This window comes from Ambystoma mexicanum, chromosome 6q (assembly GCF_040938575.1).
Source record: "Ambystoma mexicanum isolate Mex_15411 chromosome 6q, UKY_AmexF1_1, whole genome shotgun sequence".
NCBI lineage: Eukaryota > Metazoa > Chordata > Amphibia > Caudata > Ambystomatidae > Ambystoma > Ambystoma mexicanum.
Window position 1 is genome coordinate 304,639,104 of NC_090937.1, and position 24,160 is coordinate 304,663,263.

The window sequence follows — 24,160 nt, forward strand, 5'->3', positions numbered from 1 at the left end:
ATGAGGGCCGAGGGTGCTTAGTGCTGTCATTCTGTCAGTAGTATGGGATTGGGCAGAGAAAACTCGGAGAAAATCAGCTGTATAGCGAGTTTGCTACAAGTTGCTCATGCCAGAACAGAGTACACGGAACATCGGGCCAAACTGTAGTTTCACCTTCGGGGCTCTGCAACAAGCGAACCCTGGCTGTGCATGCATTGTTGTCAAGATGGATTTCTAAAATCGGCTCTGATGGACCGATTTTCTGAGGTCATCCCAGTTTTGGTCAACAGCGAAGGTCTGAGGGTAGTAGGGAGAGCAGTCAAGGCTTAGTCGCAGGGTAGTGTGAGCGTGGTCAGGGGCCCTCAAATGAGTCCACACAGCATTACACACAATGATTCACCTTAGACAGTTGGTTAAAAAAATAGTTAATTTATTTAGGCCTTTAGAAGACACTGAAAAATGAAATTAGCAAGTGGTATTATCACACAATACTAAAATACAAATGTATATAATCACCAGTATGTGTCATGATCTCTGCTTCCAAAAGATCAGGACTTGCCCGACTCCCTTGGAAGCAGACCCATAACCCCGGTTCCGAGTGCCAGCCAGTCCCAATTGGGACCTTTTGGGCCCTGTCCTGGCGCCAGTGGCACCAGGCTCATAAAGATGCCCAGTCCCAGCCCTGGAAACGCCGGGCTCATAATGCTTGGGTGGACTTACCTGCAGCAGACCATGCTGCTTACTTACCTGCCAGTTGAACCCCTGATCCTCTTCTGTTTGGGACTACTTTTCCTGTTGGGTGGGGCAGGAGCCACTCCCTAGGTTCAGAACACTGGAACTCTTCTGGAAAGCAGGAACTCTTTTCTTACCTAGGCGTGGCTGTGGAAGGAGACATCTAAGCACTACAGGAGGCTATTTAAACCACACCCAATGGATGAATCTTGCTTTGCGTTATTCTGCATTCTCTGCAGCAGAACGCTCATCGTGTCTTCTGCTTCTGATCATGGGCCTAAGGGAACAAAGGCTTACCATCCTGGAATCCAGTCTTCAGCAGCACCTGTAAAGACAAAGAAAGAACAGGTTAGCACTACGGTCTTCAGTGGCAGCGCATCTCTTACCTGGTCCATCGGCTGTCACCAACGCCTCGCGCTGCATTCCGGCATCTGAAAGACAAAGGCTTTACCTACTCTTCGCATGCTCCGGAGGTCTTCGCACTGCATTCCGGCATCTGAAAGACAAAAGCTTACCAGCTCTTCGCACGCTCCGGAGGCCTTCGGCGCTGCATCCCGCATCTGAAAGACAAAAGAAAGTGCGTTTAAAGACATTGGGCAACTTTATTACTCACGTGCCATTACTCCTTCCCACGCCGAATCCAGTGGGTATTCCAGCACCCTTCAGCTTCTCTAAAGCTCTGAACTTGTACCTGCAAGATAAAAGGGACAGTTAGTGCGCATCGTGAAGCAGGCTACAAGCGCTTACTTACGTGCTTCCAGGCGCTTCTATTCCTCACGCGGGTTCGATCCCCAACTCTTATCAGCCCGCCATCCGCCATCGCCGGAACCCTGCAAAACAAGAGATATCATTACAAAAGACTTTTAAGACATTTGAAGTGCCCAGAACTTACCGTTCGTGCAGTTAACGACGGACAGCAGTCCTCTGAGGTCAAGAGGCCTGCACCCTTATCCAGTGAAGAAACTGGTTACGGCACCCTGCCCCGAGGCAGATGGAGAGCTCGGCGTTCACTTACCTAAGGTGAGGGCGTTAACCTTTGGGGTTCTACAGGAGAAGAGAAAGGGAAGAGGAGAGAGGCAGCCGATAAACCCAGTTCATTAATCCCATATTTTCTATCTGCAGACATCTTACTCTTCGAGTCAGACATACAGTGCACAGAGGTCCAGCCCAAAGAGCCAACCGTGTGTTACACATCACCTTTGAAGATACGGCATTCACCCAGGCAAGACTGGCGCCTCTGCGGGAATCAGGTGAGCGTTACAGTATGTTCATTCACAATACATCATCAAATAACTACCCATTTAGAACAGGTAAGTAATGCAGATTCAGCTCAAATTATTAGAACCAGTCACAAGTTCAATTCCATGTACTTCAGATATCCAAACCCTGAGATGTATGGGGCCTAGTTCCCAAAAGTCACAAATTCCAACACAAGTTTTCAATGGATTGTTTCTCCTTCAGATTCCTCATCTGTTAGATATCCTTTCCAGTGTCAGCTGCTTGGACAACTTTTCAACAGGGGTCGTAGAGCACTGCGGCTCGGCCATGGATCCATCTTGACTCCGGACGTGACCTTGACCGTCGTACATATACCACGTCACTACACGCCTGTACCTAAGTTCCTTTTTTCCGTGTGTTCAGCACCCTTCTCGAGGAACGGCTCTCCTGAGAGAATTCTCACTGTTTCTTTCCAATTGTTACCAATTTCGACGTTTTGCGATAAAAATGTCCACTCCCAAACCAGATGTCTCTGTCGGACCCGCACAGCATTTGTGCGTGCTGCCTCGGCACAGCTAATGCCACCGAGAGATTGCAGGTTGTGTTATCAGATGAACTCGAAGTCGTTTTAGGAGTTGCCCGAAAAACTATAATTTGGGGGGCGTGGGAGGGGGTCCTCCGAACACAAGACTAAGAACCTCACTCTGGCAAAAAAGGACAGGTGTTGCAAGAAGGCTAAAAATAGCTTTCACTCCAGGAGCCATTTGTCCTCTTCAAAGAAGAAGCTGCCTCGCAGGCATGACTCAGACTAATCCGAGGAGCGAGGTAGGTCCCAATCCAGCTCGGCTACGTCTATAGCTCAATGGGAAGAGTTGAAGGAGCAAATGCTCAAGATGATGGAGGCTATTGTGGGTACGGGGAAACCCTTGAAGCAGAAAGCCAGGGTGGTCCCAGTTGCACCCGGGGCAATGAGCCCAAAGGATGCAGAGTCGATTTCTGCGTCTTCGAGGTCAACATTGACTGCTGTCAAGTCGACCATCTGCACAGACAGGCCCGGGTGTCATCGAGGTCGATCGCAGCGCCGGTATATGAGAAGTTGTATATCCCTGAGTCAAGAGCACCTTTCTTTGACACAATGGCCTCAATTTTCGGAGATTGGGACCAGGCTTTCCATTTTCAGCCGTCGCCAGGAGGATCAGGTAGTGACTACTTTTTCAGTGATCAATCTGACCTTGGCAACTTGGCTGAAGGCTTACGCTGTGCCAGTGGCTTGGATACCTCCCCTAACCTGGACATGCAACAGACCCAAACATATGGTCATGTGAATGCCCAGTATCGAAAGAAGGTGGAGAGAGTGGTCGATGCCTTGGGCTTGGGTGCCCCTGCAAAACGGCTATCTGCTTACAAGCTTATGGATATTCTAGACAGAGGCCCTCCCACTGAGCGAGAATTGCCTTTCAATGTGGCCATTTCAGACCCCATTGGCTTCATTTGGCAAAAACCCTGCTCTGCACGTACAGTAGACTTGGCGTTGACAAAAAAATGTAAACCCCAGAGGGGATATCCCGTATACTTGTCGATTCACCCTATGCTTGAGGGTTTAGTTGTCCAGGCAGCCACAGTGAATACTAGACCTTCTACATTGACCTCCAACTTACCAACTGACGGAGTTGAAGAAATACAATACCTTAGCGAAGAAGGTATTGCTTTGTTCACCTTTGCAAAGTATACTCACAGCCTTTGGAGGATGATTGAAGAAGGGGAAATGCAGTAGGTGACAGCAGCAACGGCAGTGCCGGCACAGGCTGCATAGTCGCTTTGAGTCCTCCCCTCGAATCCCCATGTTTCCTCAGTTGGAGGGAGGATTGGAGACCATGTGCCACAATGGTGGGAGATAACCTCAGATACAACTGGAGCAGGAGTCCCAGGTAGAACTACGAGCCCGGTGGAAGGGTAATGTGGAACAGGTGCCTCCCGAACAGAGCAGGTCGTGCTGGTAATCCCAGTATTTCCTGGTACCCAAGAAAGGGGGAGGTCTGCATTCCATTTTGGACCTCAGGGCCATGAAAAAATGCTTGAGGAAGGACAAGTTCAAAATGGTGACGCTATGGGAAATTCTCCAAGCTCTGCAGTCGCAGGACTGACTGGTGTTACATCTGCAGGATGCTTATTTCCACGTGCCCATCCATCAGAGGCACAGTAGATGCCTCAGATTCTTCATAGGAGACAGGCACTACCAATTCAAGGTGCTCCCCTTTGGGCTGACTTCAGGTCTGCACCAAGCTGATGACAGTAGTGGCGGCACATCTCCGAGCCGGCGTTCATGTGTTTCCATACCTGGACGACTGGTTGATTTGGGGAAAGTCGGAGCCGGTTTCATCTCACCTCAAAGAAACTTGTTTGTTGCTGCACAGGCTGGGATTCTCCCTAAACCTTAAGAAGTCACACACTAGGCCAGACAAAAGGCACCAGTTCATCGGAGCAGTCCTGGACTCTAAGGAGGGGAAAGGCTTGGCGGACCAGCAGAGACAACATGATGGCAGGGGACCCTTTCTGGCCTCTGTCGCCCCAGGTCAGGGTTGTCAAGGACACATCCCAGAAAGGTTGGGGCTCTCACTGCGATGATCTGCAGGTGAGCAGCCTTTGCTCCACAATGGAGAGCCGCTGGTATACCAATAGGCTGGAGCTGCGAGTGATCAAACGAGCCATGAAAGCTTTTGCACCCTTCTCAAGGGGAAACACGTCCTGATCATGACGGACAACACAGTGCCCATGCGCTACCTGAACAAGCAAGGAGGTGTAGGGTCTCTTCCCTTTTGGAGGAAGGCGATGCAGCGGTGGTTCTGGTTGTTAGCAAACTAGATCTCTGTTGTGCCAGTCCATTTGGCATGGACGTAGAACTGGCTGGCAGCGCCCTGAGCAGGCAGAGTACAATCCCACACCAGTGGGAGGCGTGCATGAAAGTTCTCAAGGAGATCTTCACTCAGTGGAGTACCCCAACAGTGGATCAGTGCCAAGGAGTCCAACATGAAGTGCTGATAGTTCTGCGCGAGGAAACTCCCGGCGAGAGGCGCACTGCGGGATGTATTCCTAGTGGAGTGGGACTTTGATCTCCTCTATGCCTTTCCGCCAATTCCTGTCATCCAGTGGGTTCTCAAAGGGTTGAGGAGGTTCCAGGGGACCATGTTCTTGATCACCCCAGACTGGGCGAGGTGACCGTGGTATTCGGACCGCCTGGATTTGGCCTTCTGCAAACCTCTCTGGCTGCCTCTTTGATCAAACTTCCTACACCAGTTGGAGGGTTGGGTGTTGTACCCAAACCCATGCGTGGCCCTTGAAAGGATGAGATATGATGACTGGGATCTCTCAGGGGAGGTGCTTGATGTACTGCTGGCTGCATTCAGACCATCGACAAGATAGCTGTACGCATGCAGATGGAATAGATTTCAGGCGTGGTGCAGGGAACGTGTGATTGACCCTATCTCTTGCACCACCACTGCAGTGCTGGAGTTCATTCTGTCACTGCCCTCATCAGGCCTTCAGGTTGCAACAGTCAAAGGCTACTTGGCGGCTTTATCTGTTTTTAAAAAGGTCTCCGGATCAAGGGTCTTTCTTTACGATCCTGGTTATGGCCCAATTCCTGAAGGCCCTTCTGAATAAGTTTCTGCCTGTTCCTTTTGTTGTCCCAGACTTGGAACTTAACTTGGTTCTCACTTTATTCATGACATCTGTTTGAGCCTATGCATTCTTGCCCAGTTCGGTTGCTCACTTTAAAACTGCCTTTCTACTGGCAATCACATCTGCCAGAGGGGTCAGTGAGCTGCAGGCTTTGTCATGCACACCTCAGTTTCTCCCCTTCTTTAAGGAGAAGGTGTTGCTGAAGGTGCGGTCAGGGTTCTAGCCCAAGGTCGTTTCAGAGTTCCACATCTTTCAGGGCATAGACTTGCTTGTGTTCTACCCTCCCCCTCATCCTTCCAAGGAAGAGGAGAGGTTGCACAGGTTGGACCCTAAGAGTGCCTTTAGTTTCTGTGTTGCAAGGACAGTGGAGTTCAGGATGGCTGACAAGCAATTTGTTGCTTTTCACTGTCAAGAATATGCTTGTCCATTTCTAAACGGACTATATCTCGGTGGATTACACTCTGTATAGCGGAGTGCTACCAACACACAGGCAAAGAGCTTCCGCCAGGCAACCACACTCTACTCGGGGTGTGGCTGCTTCTTCAGCACTACAGAGGGGTGTGATGGTCAGAGAGATCTGCCGGTCGGCGACATTGTCATCTTTCCACACCTTCAGCAAACATACTGTTTGGACTTGTCGCGGATGTTCTTTGGAAGAGCAGTGCTGCAGAGCTTTCTAGTTTAGGGACTTTCATCCCACCGCCAGACTACATACTGCTTTGGGAGTCTATCTGATGAGAAATCTGTGGGAGAAAGCAATAGGTTGAAGGAAAAATAACTTGCTGGTTATGCTGTCTATGGATTCTTCTCCCGCAGATTCCCATCACCCTTGTAGCAAGACCCTCTATGAAAGTGTCTGCATTCCATGATGACTGACCTTCTCATGAGACAAGAGCAGATATGTCTTTTATTGGGCGCCTAGGCCTGTAATGTGTGTGCGTGTGTCCTTCTGCAACTTCTTGCAGTCCTGTTCCTCATCCTAAAAAAAAAAGACTCCTGTTATATTTTTGTTTTTGAGAGTTTTGGCTGCTTTCAGCAGATTACACAATCTTCCTCCGCACTAGCTAATCTGAAGGGGAAAGGGCAGGCAACAGTTACTGGGGGCGCCGTGACGTGGTATATGTACGACGACCGACGTTGCATCCGAAGTCGACCGCGGCATCGGGTCAAGATGGATACATGGCCTATTCGATGTGTACTATTCCCCCTCTTGAAAAGGTTTTCTGAGCAGCTGATGCTGGAAGGGATATCTATCTGATGAGGATTCTTTGGGAGAAGAATCCATAGAAAGAACATTACCGTTAAGTAAGTTCTCCTTCTCACAAATATGTATTGTCTGATGGGATGCAATGGACTTGTGGTGGTGATTCAGAATAGTTTCAAATTATTTAAAAGTTCAACAACAATGTACCAGAAGTGAGTCATGTTCTGCTCTCTCTTCCAGATCCAAGGCTAACCCAGGGGCAGGATAATTGACCCAGGTACGACGACCAAAGAAAAGTAAAAGGGAGATAATGGAACAAAGGGACTTGTTCCCAATGTTTTCCTATGGAGGACGAGGGGGACAAGCTTAGTTATGCTTACCCCACTGACTCTGATTTTCTCAATTATCACGGTGGGTTGACTGAGGGTCAGTGGGAGCGCGGCTTTCTGTTCTTTCTTCCAGTGAGAAGTGCTATACGGTTGCAGGTTCAAAGATTCTTTCAGTCAGGAGCAACTGCACAAACATTGCAATCCCTGTCAATCTAAAAATGTGTATTCCAACGATGCAGACCAATTTAGGACACTTAGCAGTATGGAGGAAGGAGAGTTCCAGTAACGATCACAGTTTGCAGACGACACACGCTATCGCTGTCACAGAAGCTTCTCCAGGACACATTCCCGTGAAGATAGGAAGATGGAGTTTTGGGAGAAGGTGACTTAAGACACAAGCTGGCGACCACCGAAGTTCCGGACTTGAATTAGGAATTCCAACAGCTCTAACGAGGTAGCCCAGGATGGCGCTAGTCAGTCCACTGCGCTGTCCAGGGAAACTTCCAAAGGGTCTGAGAGACTGGATCCTCGAGAAGGCTTTGAGACTAGTTGGTTCCACTAGTCCAAGGGCTCAAGCACTGACAAGGGTCTTTGGCGATCAGGCAGAGGAGTAGTGCTTCGCCAGACCGGTCACTGGATAGGTTGCTGGGGTGCAGGCAGAAGTTGAGCTCAGGTCATCAATGGGCTGCTCTTCTTCGTACGATTCTTGGCTCCAACATACATATGAAGAATTACTGTGGGAGTCCTCTTATCCAAAATTAAACCTGGAACGAAGTAAAAGCCGACCAATGGTAAGGATCTGCACCATTCAAACAGCCAGTAGTTGTTTAATCAGAGACAACTACTAGTTTTGTATCCATCCCAGTAGCGGACTTTCTTTCACCAGTGTTTTTGACTTAAACTATATAGTTCGAGGGGATTGGGTCCTCCGACGTATTCCATATCTATGACAGTAATCACCACATCTGTGCTGTTTCGGAAAATCTTTCGGCTCCTGCGTCGATGACGTCGATATGCCACCCTCGAGGACCTCCTCCGACGGCCGACGTCACTGGATGTTATAAGTAGGACGCACGACGGCCGTAGCCTCAGTTCCGTTTTTTCCGCGAACGTGTTCGCTTCGGGAATCTCGCCGTGCCTCGACTCTTTGGGGTTTCTGTTTCTCGGTTCTTCAAACCTGTTCGTTTTGTGAAGTTTCTTCTTCGTGAAGGATGTCTACCTCGTCTTCCACCCCGCGTCCGGGATTTAAGAAGTGCAGGGACTGTGGGTCCAAGATGTCAGTTACGGACTCGCACGACGCCTGCTTCTGGTGCCTCGGGGAGGCCCATGACACGGATGACTGTGTCAACTGCCAGTCGCTCACGTCTAAAGCCTTGCGGGAGCGCAAGAAGTTGTTATCGGTAGGTAGGGTGTCTAAGCCATGGAAGTCGAGGTCTGCGGAGCTTCCGACAGACGATTCGAGCGGCAACTCTCTGCGTCGTCGTCGGAAGTCCAGTGGGTCTCGGTAGATTGCGTCAGCCGGTCCATGGCGGCGAGCACCATGATACGCAGGTTTGCGTGGTTGCGGAAGTCGGGGTTTGCTCCTGATGTGCAGGCCCGGCTCCTCAACATGCCCTTTGACGGGGAACATCTTTTAGGCAGCAAGGCTGACGAGAGCCTTGAGAGGTTGCAGACCTCAAAAGCTGCATCGAAGTCTTTAGGCAGTTAGACAACCTCCGCCTTTTCGTCCTAGGGGACAGCAATGGAGGGGAGGTTCCGTGCCTGTAGCGGAGAGGAACAAGGGATGGTATTCCCCTTATTTTTTGATTTCCAAGAAAGACTGGGGATTGAGACCCATCATGGACTTGCGCGGTTTGAACAAACTCCTCAGGAAGGACAAGTTCAAGATGGTTACTCGCTCTCAAGTCCTCCAGGCCCTTCAACTTCAGGACTGGTTTGTGTCTCTCGACCTCAAGGACGCTTATTTTCATGTGCAGATACATCCAAAGCACAAGAAGTACTTGAGGGTCGCGGTTGGCGACTCGCACTTTCAGTTTCGGGTCCTGCCGTTCGGATTGAACTCCGCCCCGAGGGTCTTCACCAAGCTCATGTTAGTGGTGGCAGCGCACCTCAGGAAAGGGGGGATTCACGTCTACCCCTTCTTGGACGATTGGTTGATCAGGGCGCGCTCTCCCGAGCAAGTCCTGGATCATTTGTCGGTCACCTGCCACTCCCTCCACAAGCTGGGCTTCTCCCTCAACTTAAAGAAGTCCCATTTGACACCAACTCAGAGGGTCCAGTACATCGAAGCAGTGCCCGACACGTCCCTGGGGCAGTGTTTTCCTCCCCAGGTGAGGGCTCATCACATTCAGCAGATGGTGCACAAGTTTCAGCTTGCCCAGAGTCTCCCAGCGTTCGAGTTCTTGAGATTGCTCGGCCTCATGCCATCCTGCATTCTTCTGGTGCCGGAGGCCAGGTTGCGGATGAGATCTTTGCAATGGGCACTCAAGCTCCAGTGGTCTCAGTCCTCCGGCAGGATGTCGGACCCTGTTCAGGTGCCGTCCTCGGTCGCCCAGGACCTTCTGTGGTGGGCCATCGAAGATAATCTGATGAAGGGGGCTCCATTTTGGCTACCCTGGCCGGAGGTGACGATCGTGATGGACGCATCCCTCACGGGATGGGGAGCTCATGCCAACGAGTTGACAGTCAGCGGTCGTTGGTCTCCGTCAGAGTCCAGACTCCATATCAATCTGTTGGAGCTGAGGGCCGTCAGGCTAGCCCTGAAGGCTTTTCTGCCGACTGTGTGAGGGAAGAATGTCCTGATCCTGACGGACAACACGGTGGCCATGCACTACCTCAACAAAAAGGGGGGGCAGGGTCACTTCCTCTGTGCAGGGAGGCGATGCAGCTCTGGTTGTGGACAATCCAGCAGGAAGTTTCAATCTCGGGAGTTCATCTGGTCGGAGGCGAAAACGAAACAGCGGACACTCTGAGCAGGCAGAGCGCGATCTCTCACGAGTGGGAGTTGGCTCAGGAGATTCTCCTGGTGATCTAAGCCCTTTGGGGGACCCCTCAAGTGGATCTCTTCGCCTCCAGTGTCAACCGGAAGTGCGAGAGGTTCTGCTCGCGGGAATTTGCTCCGAAAGGAGCCTTAGGAGATGCGTTCGTGGTGGAGTGGTCCTTCCCACTGCTGTACGCGTTTCCTCCAGTCCCCATCATCCCGTAAGTGCTGCAGAGGTTCCGGGATGATCCTCATTGCTCCGGGGTGGCCCCGGAGGACGTGGTACCCGGACCTTCTCGATTTGTCCATCTGCCCTCCATGTCTTATTCCCTACCAAGACGATCTGCTCTCACGGGAGGGGGTTCAGGTTCTCCATCCAGAGGTCAGATCCCTCAACCTTCACGCTTGGTTTCTGAAAGGTTGAGGTATAAGGATTGGGACCCCCCTGAAGACGTGATGGAGGTGTTGCTCTCGGCCAGCAACAAAGTCCCTGTACCGTTGGCGTAAGTTCTGCGACTGGTGCAGGGTTAAGAATGTGGATCCTTTTTCATGTGACATTCCTGTAGTTCTGTCTGTTTTGCTTTCTTTGGCCCACAGGCGCCTGCAAGCGGGTACCGTTGAAGGTTACCTGGCGGCGCTGTCCATATTGAAGCGCTTGTCTGAAGAGTGTTCCTATTTTAAAATTCCTTTAATTTCTCATTTTCTGAAAGGGCTCACTAATGTGTTCCCTCCGTCACCTTTCCAGGTGCCCGGTTGGGATTTAAACCTTGTTCTCAAGTTTCTGATGGGTGCTCCGTTTGAGCCTTTGCATTCATGCCCTTTGAGACTGTTAACTCTTAAAACTGTATTTTTTGGTTGCGGTCACTTCCGCTCGCTGAGTGAGTGAGTTACAGGCACTTTCAGTTAAGCCACCCTTCACTGTGTTTCATAAGGACAGAGTTGTCCTTAGAGTTCGTCCTTCCTTTCTTCCGAAAGTGGTGTCGGAATTTCATTTAGCCCAGAAGGTTGTTCTTCCAGCGTTTTATCCTCCTTCACACCCTGGTAAGGAAGAGGAGAGGCTCCATAGGCTTGATCCTAGGAGAGCGTTAAGCTTTTATATTTCACGCATGTCCCGGGTCAGAGTGGACGATCAACTCTTCATTGGTTACGCTGGAAAGCGTTTGGGACAAGCTGTGACGAAACAGACTTTGTCTCGCTGGATTATGTTGGCTATCTGAGTGTTAACGCTTGGCGTGTAAGGACCCACCAGTCGGTTTACGGCCCATTCTACCAGGGGTACGGCTGCCTCTACTGCCCTACAGTGGGGTGTTCCTATTCGTAACATCTGTGATGCAGCCACCTGGGCTTCGGTACATACTTTTGTACGTCACTACTCCCTCGATTCCATCCGGGGCAGGATCTGGCCTTTGGCAAGGCAGTCCTTTACTCCGCAATTTGATTGGGCATTCTAAATTTGTTTTCTAAATTCTTTTCCCACCTCCTTGCATTGGTACTGCTTTGGGAGTCTGTCATAGATATGGAATACGTCGGAGGACCCAATCCCCTCGAAGAACAAGTTACTCTCTTACCTGGTAACGTTCTTTCGATGGGATGGTCCGACAACGTATTCCATATCGCTCCCTCCCTGCCTTCCCCGTTACAGCATTTCTTATGCGATTGCAGCTTACATTTCTGCAAGGCTTTGTGTGGTCAGACTGGCAGAAAACTGGTGCCACACGTTCTGGGGAAAAAACTGCAACTGAGGCTACGGGCGTCGTGCGTCCTACTTATAACATCCAGTGCCGTCGGAGGAGGTCCTCGAGGGCGGCATATCGACAACATCGATGCAGGTCGCAGATGCCGAAAGATTTTCCTACGCAGCACAGCTGTGGTGATTACTGTCATAGATATGGAATACGTCATCGGACCATCCCATCGAAAGAACGTTACCAGGTAAGAGAGTAACTTGTTCTTTACAGTACCATAGTCTGAAGGACTAGTCAGTTTCCCCCTAACATGTGAGCAACAGGGAAGTGAAGCTGAAGGCTTTGCTTCACTTCAAAAAGTCAGGTCAAGACCATAAACAAAGCAAAAAGAATGTGGTTCCGTATAAAACTGGAGGGAAAATTGCAAAAAGAAAACATTTTACCTAAAAATCGCAGAAAAGCAAACGGAAGATGTGTAAGCACTCGTTATGCAAGCGTTTGCTAGAAGAAAACAAGCTTGCTTGCTTGCAGTATGAATGTTGGACTGCCTGGCTGCCATGATGCCGTGCCTTTTGCCAAGATGGCAGAGAGCTTATTTGAGGCCTTGAGTCACAGTGGTTGAGCACAGTGATTGACTATCTATTCAAAAATACGAATGGAAGTACAAAGGAACGAAAGGGCATTGTTAAGATAGATTTCTAGAATCTGGCCTGGTGGACAGATTTTAGGAGGCCAGCCTACTTATAGTGAACAGGGAACTCTAGTATGTGTGCCATGTGCCAAAACCCAATCAAGGTATTTGGATGAGCAGTCAATGCTTATTCTCAGGAGAGTGTTTGCGTTTTCAGGGGCCGTCCATGAGCCCACACAGTGTGGCACGCAATAATTCAATTTAGACAGTTGTATATAAAAATAAACTTATTTATTATAGGCCTTCGAAACACACTGGAATACTAATCTAACCGGTAGTAGTATTGCATAACCACTGTAATCAATTGTTAGGCAGGATTGTGTGCAGTATCCTTTGGAAGACTTCAGCAACCTTGACCTCCTGGCAATAGGGAACCCAACCTTTGGTATAAGTCTCTACTACACAGGTTGGTAGTGTAGCTGAGCAGCGAGGCTTATCTCAAGAGGGGTCAATGTGAGCAGTAGGGTTGTAACAGTTTCACTGTGTCACTTATTCAAATAAACACTTGGACTCAAGGTTTCTTGATTAAACCATTATTAATTTATTTAACTGTCAGTTATATAAGCCTTGTTCAGAAGGCAGCAAAACCATGTAACACTTATAATATACTTCAAAACATATTCTGTTTCTCTAAATCGGATGATATCCTTTGGGGGGGGGGGAGTGGCACAGACACTTCCTACACCATCAGGAGACTTAAAGAGATCACTGGTACATTTAGAGCAATACTGAGTTTAGTGTAAAGGATTAGATATGGGAATAAAACAAAGATTAACAAATAATTCATACACTGGTAAGTACTTTTAGAACCCTCCAATGCAAAGTAAATTAACCCTTCCCTCTGGGAAAGGCAAAAGCACAAAGTCAGAGGTAGAAGAGTCTTCCAGGGGGCCAGAACAGTTAATGTTAATTGAACAAAGTCTAGGGGAGCTAAAGATCTTCTTTTCAGGTGAGTAAAAGCCTTTCACAATGTTTTTAGAAAGGTTTGTACAAATAATATTCACTTGAAGGGCCACAAGCTGGGAGGCTTGTGAGGGGCAAAGCTGCAAGCAACTCTGCAATGGCAACCAAGACAAGTCTCAAGAACAAGTAAGGCTACACAACAAGAGGTAAGTCTTCTTAGGTGTACGGTACCTTTGATTAGAAGAAATGGTTCCAGCTGGTTTCTGTTCCTTTGTGGCTCTGCAGATCCTGTTGTTCCTGGGCCTCAGTCATCGGGACAAGAGGGAGGACATCGGGGACTCGTGCAACACAATGCGAAGGTCAGCGGCAGCAATGGGCAAACTTCAGTTCAGCGGCACTTCGTTGTTTCAGGTCCTTGCGTCTATAGCAAATGGCAACACAGCGGTTCTCGGATACCACTTAAGACTTTCCTCGCATCATCGGTCCAGCACTCTGTTGAGGTGACTCAGGCTTGGTCCGTCCTGCTTCAGGGAAGTCTGGAGGATCTTCCTGGCGCTCAGGTCCGTCTTAAATGCGATGCACTCAATCTGGTGTTCCTCTCCCTGGCACTTACGTTCCAGCAGCAGTGGAAGTACAGCCAGCTTCGAGAGGATGTCCAGGCGAGTTCACGTTGGGATTGATTGGTCCCACCAACCCTAGGGGAGAAGTCGTCCTTGCAGGGCTTCTCTAGTCAAAACGATTTCGGAACTTCAGCACCGCAGCAGGGCTTCTCTGGGCAAACCAACGGTCCAGGAGTTGCAGCAGGCGTCTTTTCCAAGTTTTTCCTTGGATTCCTTTGTCCAGGTTTCTCCCATTCATTTCAGCCTAGCTGTCAATCACACAGTAGGGTGGCTGTCCTCCAAGGGCAGCCAGCTAGCCAATCACTGTTGGTGCATTCCTGTAACCAAGAGGATTAAACACAGGGAGTTTTGGGGACCTCCTTCACTTCCTGCCCCTGCCAGACATACTGGAGCCAGAGGTGGGCTTCACTCGTGAATCCCGCCAAAGACAAAACAAACAAAGTGACCAAACCTGGTTTGGCACACACAGTAAATCTCTACATGTACCTTTACAACAGGAAATGGCGAAAAAAGACCACCGGGTCCATTTTTACAAAATGGGCACCCATGGGTGTCTTACTGCAGCTGCAATTTCAGCCCACGGTAAAAACGCACAATGGTAGTAAAAAGTAAACCACTGCCACCTCATTAACTGTAGAAAGGGTAACATACAAATGTTAAATGAGAAACTAGACAAAGGGGATACTAAGTAACCCCTCCAGCACCATATGGTAAAATGGTGTGTGCTGGGTCTAAAAAGTTACAAAATGTAAGTAAAGTCAATTTCACTTCACTGCTCTTGGAAACCGTATTTTCACCAACAGAAAGTATTTGAACCTTTGGGAAATCTAAGAGACTTCCCTGTGCCACTGCACTGAAGGTGCTGTGGGTCACATTGCAAAGATGATGCCTATGGAGTTTCAGACTCCAAAGTCCGAAGAAACAGAGTCCAAATCACAGAAAAATACATGAGTAGGAAGAGAAAGTCTCCCTCTCTCCAGGTTAGAAATTAAAAGTCCTAAAGTCCTGCAAAAGAGCTGGGGGCTCTAAGGTAGAAGGGAATTAGCACATTTCTGAGAATTCTCCCTAACATCAATGTTCCTTTTAAGCTAGTTGTGTGCATTTCTTTCTTGCCCAGCTTCCTTCCGAGTGCCGCTCAGAATAATTTTAGCAGCACACACAGACCATTACCACCTATGACATTTTTTTTAATAAGGCACAAGCCACAGCAGGTACCTAATATTTGTTTTCTCTCCAAATGAAGCTAAATTACACTAACTAGTCTTGATATTCGAGTCTATCCACGTTGCCCTACTATGCAAGCATGACCTTAAAGTAGAATACTGTCAAGTCCTGGTTATCGCGTGGAGTATGAATACCTCCGTCCCCAAGTACCAGTCAGGGAGAGTGTATACACTCAGTGACCGATCTTTGGGGCCACGGGTGGCTGGAACAATGGCAGCGGGTCTCCAACGCTGTGAAGGAAACAGAGCAGGTAAGTATGCAAGCAATACGTGCCAAATGGAAATACACAATAAACAACTTGAACCTACCCAATAGGGAACTGTAACTGGCACTGAAGTGAGAAAGAAGACCAAAGCTCCCGTAGTACAGGGGCGTTTTTCCCACACAATGATGTGCTAGGAAGTAAACAGGAGGTTCCAACAGCTGGTGGGACCCTTTAGAGACAGAATACAGGGTGACCCACTAGCAAAGTAAGGAAACAAGTTCCAGACGGTGTAGCAAGACCAAATGAGTGAAGATCAAGAGGAAAGTTCCAAATGCAGTCCTTTAAGCATTCCGAGTTCCAACAAGGGGAGTGATCCAAAACCAAGTCCAAGGGCAAATTCAATAGCAAGTCCAGGAAGCAGAGCAAAAGGGTCCAAAAACCAGAAAATCCAGATAGAAAACAAAATGACTAACCAGGAATGCCACACGCCGGCAAAAGCACAGCTGAGAAGCATTGTGCACGGCGCTGTTTACGTTTATCTCGTTACCTAGGTGATGGAACACGTGACCCCCGTTGTGTCGCTGATGTAGCTGCAGATGCTCTGCAAGCGTCCTGCAGTTGCCAGGGCAACCACCAATGAGACCGCGGCTTGAACCGCAACACTAAGGGTCTCTGCTGCGTGACTGGTCCTGCAGGGGACACTGAGTCGGCGAGCAGCTGTGTAATGGGGGGGGAGTAAGCCGACTCTGTGAACGGTAAGTGGAAGGATGTATGACAAATACATCCACAATAGGCTAAAAGCTCATTTGAAAAATGGCACCATGAACAGCTGACGATACAACTAAGAGATGTCATCACACATTAACCAACTTATCTCCTCCACCCGTGACTCCTATACTTTATACTTTTTTTTTTTTATCTGTTTTTGGTTTACAAAACCTTTACAAATATATCCGAATACTTTAAATCCATCGAATTACATAAAATCCGCATAATTCATACACTATAAACAAAATACTTAAAATATAACAAATTATAGACTATTTTTTGGACAATATATACACAAAAAGGCAACATAATTATTCCATACTTTATTACAAAATCTTAAAATATATAATTTTTGCTTTTAAAACAAAGTTTTTAAGCAATTTATAAGTGCTCTAAGACCAAACAAAGTCATCTATTCGTTCTTCTCACAGAGCCTATTTGAGATAGACAACTTCAATTTAGAGCTAACAATTTTAGGCAATATGCGAGTGTTTTAGAAGAGGACAGAGTTGTCCTTTAATACTTAGCAAAAAGCATTTGCAGGGTATGCAATTCTACATAAATACATAATCACCTCATTAGCTCAGCTTGTGAGAATTAGTGACATCTCATAAGATTTGACAGAGGCAGCCAATTTGCCTCTTAACAGGAGGATAGTTGCTCAAAAGAAATGAGGTTATATTAATTGCACCCTATGTATCAACCAAGCAGCTTTTAGTTAAGGATAAAGGCACATCAACAGCAAATGTGGAGGGGATTATAGATTTAAATACAATTGTAGATTTGTACAAGATCCGATTTCATACTAGTAATGTATGTTACAGGAGCTTTTTCTGAACAGAAGTGTTTATAATGTAAAAGACAGACATGGATAAGAGACCGAGATTTACTTATAGAGTATAGGGCTCACTTACACATAGGAAGCAAACAGAGTTGAGTTATTAACATTCACACTTGAAATATTCACAGATGGAGATGTGGATCGACTTAGAGCATTTCCATGTGTGGGCACTCTGACTCATAGTCCTTATAAGTGTATCGTCTTCCAAAATACGATGCCCTTTTATACCATAATAGATATTTTAGTCATGACACAGTCTATATTGACCTGCTACAATACTGCTTTGATAGCACATCGTGACCCAGAATCTACATACACCACCATGATATTTGCTTTCTGTTAGGCAGAAACCTGTGCAGTTCCCTTAGGGATCACTGCAAAAGATTTAAGACTACAGGTGTTGGCAGTAAACCCACTTGGTAGCAGTCTCCACCACCCAGATTTACCTGGTAGCTGTGGCTGAGCAGTCAGAGTTCTCTCAAGAAGAGTTAGGCAGTATGCAAAGTATACACAATAGGCACTCAGACACAATAATACAAGCAAACACTGACCAGAGCAAAATATATAATTATTTACTTAAAAACACACTCTTTTGAAACACTCCAGCACTCTTATTGTAAAATATTCTAAACACAGTTACTATTGTAATATATACACCCCTTTTTCCTTATCAGATAAGTCACAGTAAAACGCAACTTATTTTCATACAGAGGTGAGCGCTTAACTAGATGGCACTCCAATAAGTTTGTGAGAAAGGGAGGGAAAAAGACAGAATATGGAAAGGTACACCACTCTAAGATTCAGGAACACGGTTAGCAAGGCAGAAGAGCAAAAGTCACTGGTGAGCCAAAGTCCAAAGGCTGGGCTCACTCTTAGAGAGAGCAGAGCACAAATGCGCCCAAGATCACACAGTTACACTAGGCTTTGAAAGTCTTGCAGAGGGTTCAAAAAGAGTTTAGAGAGGCATTAGGAAAGTTTAGCCAGGGTGTCCCAGGCTAACCCAGGTTCAAAAGCCGGGGGCTAAATCTACCCCGTACAGTCGGTAGCAAGGGAAGCCGGCGGGACACGGTACCTTAAGTGGGAAGGATCCTCCAGCGGTGGCAGTTGTTCCTGGCAGTGGGTGCAAGTTGCGTCGTCGTCCAGGGGAAGAGAAGATCTCGACTTGGAGGAAAGATGAAGGTTGTTGCACTACCAGGGAAGAAACCAGCCGCAGAGTTTTCCGGTTAAACATTGTACCTTTGTTCGCGGTCATGGTAAAACGTGGTATTCCGGTTGCCGGGGTGCTTGGCACGGGCAAGGTGGCCACGAGGTACGTCGGGAAGGCGAAAAGACGGTGAAACGGGTTATCCCCACCAGTCAAAGGAAGAAGACTCTCCGGCGGGAGATCTCCTCTGTCGTTGGGAAAAGTGGTGAGACGGTCCAGCAGGGCTCCACCGGTGGTGGTGTCGTGGTAGGTCGGCTCAGCTTCTCCCTCGTCAGATTCTTGGGTCCTGTGGCGACTTCTGAAGTTCCAGTCCCCAAAGCCCTGCTTTTATGCAGAAAACCCCCATTCACTCAGCCTAGCTGTCCCTCAAACATGCTAAGTAGTGAGCCGGCCGGCTCACCACTTGGGCCAATCAGGACGGAGTGCGACTTGAGTTGCCTAGGCAACTCAGTCCAGGGTGCCTAAATTCCCCTCCACCCATCCTAAGTACCCCAGACAGAGTGGCACCGGCGGTATGTTCGAGTCTATCATAAATAATTAAATAAAGATAGTAGCCTAAAACAATGGGAAATCCCATAGGAAAATATTTGCGGTTGAATATAAAAAGTAGTATCCACTGCCACCAGCCAAAACTCGATCAGGGGGGACGGAGACGTGCCCCCTCGACTAACAGACCCCGGGCCAATGGAATTGCCCCAGCCAGTACGTCCACAATATGATGGTTTGTACTGGTTCTGTTCAGAATTTAAGACTTGTAAAGTCAATGGTGACTTTACATGCCCTGGGAGACAGTAGTCAGTCCCAAGGTATGGAGTCTATACTGGGTGGTCACTATGACACCCCTGTGTCACTGCACTGAGGGTGCTGTGTAACACATCACAAAAACACATGAAGCCCTATGGAGTAAAAGACCCCATAGCCCATTACACACATCTAGATTCAAAGAAACACACTCAAATCATGCCCAAGAGTGAGGGTAAACGAGTCTCACTCTTGGCAGGAGAAAAAAATAAACCCCAAAAATCCAGCAAAGCTGCTGGGGGACTCACTAGGTTAGGAAATTCAGCCTAAACAGAGAATTCTCCCTAACACTTTCCGTTTCAAAGTCAACTCAATTTCAGTACAACATAGGAGCCTCTCATTGAACCACAAGAAGGGACTCAATGTACACACAGGTGAAGTTACCACTTAAAAAAGTGGCAGCCACAAGTATCTAAGGTGCAAGCAGTTGTTACAACTTTGCTCAGACCTCCAGAAGTCCTATATTTTTTTCATTTAGGACTTCTTTGATCCTACATACAAGTTGTGCTGTGGCTATAATTATCTGATCCGTGCTGCCCCACATGCACCGTGACCAGCCTATGTAGCCTTCATGGTTTGATTCCGACCCCATGTATGCTCCAAGATGAACAATGCAGCCCTCCATACCTTAGGGATAGAATAATAAGAAAAACCACTGCACGACCAACCAGAACAGCCAACTCTTTCTGCCTCCAAACCTATAGATTCAGACTAAAAAAAACAGGAGGTAATTGCTTCCCTGTGCAAGCAGCCCAGTATTTGTTTGTTCAAATTCAGAGATGCCAAAATCTCATTCATTCGATCGTAAAACTTGGAGATTGATCGAGGCGGATCATTAGTGAGCATAATTTGAAGATCTTCATAAGAAGAATTAGGAGGAGGTGAAACCATTTTCATGAAGTTGTTGAACAGGCGCTATTCAAATGTATCACTCATGGGGAGTAAACCTAGTTTGTGAGTGAGGATCGGATTTGGTAAATACGCTGGAAGCCCCAGAACTGATTTCCACAGTTGGCCTTGAATTACATTTAAGATGGTACCAATATTCAGCAAACATAGATCAATGCCATACAGAAGGATAGATTCATACTTGAGTTGGTAATAGTCTATCAAAGGCAACAGTGAGAACTTGCAGTGGCACAGAAATATCAAACAACTGCAGAGCTTTAAGGTTCAATGAAATTTGCCAGTTTTTGCACGAGAGAGTATTTGACGGCTGGTATCCCAAATATCTCATCTCAGATTTGGTTCTTATCTCTTTTGTATCAACATACCATCTATATCTTGGCAATTTCTTCTCGGCTATAAAAATAAGAATATTTGATTTTTCCGAGTTGATAGTAAGATTAGTTGTGCAGTATTGATGAAAATAGTTGTTTATTCTGTAGACTAAATGGGGTTCTGTCGAAGAGTATTATATCGTCAGCAAAAGCTAGCCAACTTAGGCGCAGATGACCCAATTTTGCAGGAAAAATATCTAGTGCTTCCCAGATGGTACCAATGTCTGCAAGATACAGATTAAATAGTACTGCTGCAAGATTGCAGCCTTGTTTTACACCAATATGAGTGATGTGATCAGATAGCAATCCTGCAGAATTAATGCGCACCTTATAAGAGGTCTTCGAGTGTAGATGAGTAATCAATGCTACGATATGTGATGGAATTCCATACGCAAGCATTTTTGTCATAGTCTGTTACGCAGCACACTGTCAAATGCTCACGAAAGGTCCAGTGAAGCCATATATATTGGGCCACTGGTTGCATTTCGTGATGATATCAATAGATGGGCAAGTATGGTCGTATTGAAGGGAGTTCCCATTTGTTTACGAAAGCCCACTTGTGCTTTGGATAGAATAGGTGACCTGATCATGAATGTTTCCAAAACGTACAATAGTAGGCGTGAGAAGACCTTTGCCGCAACATCAATAAGGGCAATATGCCGAAAGTTGCCCGGATTGTCAGGAAGGCCCGTTTTATGAATTGGAATGATTGTCATGCCCCACGTTCCTGCACACGGACGACTACGGTCATCCGTTTACATGTGGAAGCTGCCTTGGCGACTACTTCCAAGTCGCGGGACACGCCGCATTACATTTCCCAGCATTTCCCCTTTTTGCGATCACGTGACACGCCGGCAACGCGTCTCACGTCTTGGGAAAGATAATCGTACTTAACTTAGCCTGTCCATGCAACGGGTGCTCCTAAAACTAAGCAGTTAGTTTAAGTGCCCGATTCTCGTTATCCTGTTTCCTGAAATCTCCTGGACCCGACTCATGCTTTAAGGACTATTCCGTACGTCTCCTCCCTTACCATTTCTGGCGCCAAAATCCTCGACTGTTTTCCCTTTGGTAATCGAACTCCTGGCTTTGTATACGGATTGCTCTCTCCTGCTCCTGTTTGTTGTGACGCTTTCGGATTTGCTTCCCCATCACTGAACTTCCAATTAAGCTCCGTTTTTCCCCTCTGGCTGCTATCTTCACGGACTTCCTAATTTCCCTTCATTATCTACGTATTCTGGATTGTTCAATGGTACTTTTCATTTTGTCACAAAACACATCACTCCACGCATCAACGTGACTAAACGAACGCTCTCCTGATTCTACTGGTCACTACTTGGATTGCTTACCTTCACTTCAGGGACGCTTTGCTGAATGGAATTTGGGATTGCTTTTTGGACACTAGCTGCGCCCTCGTGCCGTTCGGGTTAGGTGAATCTTTGCACTAACTTCTACCAACTGGGACTTTCTTCCTGCATCACCTGGTTGCCGTGGTGTGTTTGGACTTACATAAGGTTATGGGATTTCTCTCTGGCTAAGCAGGTAAGAGAGGGTAATTGTGGGTGGCTGGTCGCTGTATTTTGGGTAACCTTAGTTGCTCTTTTGAATCATTGTTTTGTTTGCTCCCTTAGCTCTGTTGTCGCTGCTCCTGCCTTTTCGCTCAAGCCCCTGGCCTGTTAGTTGTAGTAAAATTCCTACAGGCTTTGCTCTTGGGGGGGGAAGTCTTGTTTAGCATCACGCGCAAGGTGTCCCGGAAGAATCTGGTTCGCTGCACGTTCAAGATACCTGTCATGATGCCTACCTCCAAGGAGCCAGGTCCGACCCAGCAACCCCAGAGGCAGGCAGGCATTCCCCCCAGGGAAGTGCCAGCGGGCCCAAGCTGGGGCCCTTTGGACACAGTCCTGGCGCCTTAGGTGCCAGGCTCATGTTGGACCCCTGTCCTGGCGCCTTAGGCGCCAGGCTCATAAAGCTAGACATGCGTTCAAGTGTTTTAATGTGCACTTACCTGATGCAGACCATGCTGCTACATCCAGGCCCTCTTGAGGCCTGAATGGAACTACTTTACCTGTGGAACTACTTTCCCCTGGGTGAAGGATACATACCTGATCCGTGGAAGGATACATACCTGGAACTTCGTCCAAAAGCTATTTAAACCACGCCCGATCAGCAACTCAAGCTTCGCGTTGTTCTGCTCCTCGCAGCTGGACGCTCACCGTGTCAGCTCCTGCATCTGGACTTCAGCCACGCCTGTCAGCATCCTGGGTCACCTGCTAAGAGAGAATTGGAGAGAAAGAAGACCTTACCTGCTAAAGCTGCATCACGGAGACATCACACCGACAATCCTGAAAGGGAAGACATCATTTTAAAAGCATTTTGCTTCGATCGCTGCAGCGCTGCATTTCACTCACCTTTCCTGGGCACCTCCATCTTCAGCAGCGTTCATCCGGATCCGCAGCCACTTCCATGAGCCTAGAGAGAAAAAGACAAGAACACAAGGTGAGAGAATGAAGGGAATAGGAAAAGCTCAGTTTCCTTCTAAGACTTACCTGTTGGGTCATTCCCATTTCATTTCGGGTCCTGCCGCTTCCTGGCATTCCGGACCCCGGCCCCTATGGGGAAAAAAGACAAAGACATTGAATGAGCGAATGCAAAGACATTACCCGAACGCTCATCCAGAACTTACCTGTCATTTACTGGAACTGCACGTTTAACTTCGGGTCGGCACCATATCTCCGGCATTCCGAACCCCGGCCCCTAAGGGGAAAAAGACATAAGCGTTAGCGCTTGCTGCAATAAGACAATGAACGTTATTATTAAGCTTGAACTTTTGAACTTGCTACAGAACTCTTACAGCGCCTTACCTGAATAGTCAAGCTTACTGGAACTCCTATCAAACCTCAATCCAGTGAAGTAACTGGGTTTCAACGCGCCCCTGCATCAGAAGCAGGATGGAGAACTCATCCTTCCAGACCCTAAGGTGAGACTTCACGGGGAATCGAGGAAGGGTATCGTGGAGGGTTGGAAGGGAGCGGGAGGCTTGAGCATTATTCCGTCAGTAGGTAATACTCCCTTTTCACGCACAGGGGAATATTCCTGCGAGTCAGAGAGTCCATCTTCAGAGTCCTGCGCTTCACCATTGAAGAAGCATCAGCACTCGAAGCCAGACCTGCGCCTCCGTGGGAATCAGGTGAGCGTGACAATACCCCAGAGCGGAAGGGCTCCCCGAAAGTGGATGCTGACTGTATCCTTTACAAGGCTGTATCCTTTTATAAAGTTTGTCTAAACTGTGACAGATTTAGGAGCCTATTTTTTTTTGCCTGTCGGTCATGAAAACCAGAGCTGATCCAATGGCTGCCTTGATGCAAGCCTTTGCGGCTTTGCGCACCGACATGGCATCATCACATGCGACCCTCCATCAGCGCATGGATGTACTACAGAGTTTCGTGCAGCCACTACCACCTGATGAGGAGTTTGGTGATGCTGTTGCAGCAGCAGCCCCTCCTACACCCCAAGTTCAGCCTCCTACTTCAGCCCCCATTGTGCTTCCTGGACCTTTCCCCTTGGCCCCTCCGGAACGCTTTTTTGGAGATCCGAAAACATATCGGACCTTCATAAATCAGTGCCGTCTGCATTTTCTGTGTCGGCCACTGGCATTTCCTGACGCTGTTACTAAAGCAGCATTCCTTCTTTCCCATTTGGGAGGAACAGCAGCGGCTTGGGCTAACCCGTTACTCGAAGCCAACGACCCAGCCTTGTATGATTTTGATACCCTTATTCAATCCATGAAAAGTGTATTCGACATGCGTTACAAGGCACAAACT

The 24,160-nt window shown here is 47.8% G+C and overlaps 1 protein-coding gene across 17 annotated transcripts in view; it reads left to right on the forward strand.

Moving 5' to 3' along the window:
* The window catches only part of ANKRD17 (ankyrin repeat domain 17), a 2,430,147-nt gene that overhangs the window by 1,793,771 nt on the left and 612,216 nt on the right, over positions 1–24,160 (forward strand). The gene's annotated exons all lie outside the window — the stretch shown is intronic.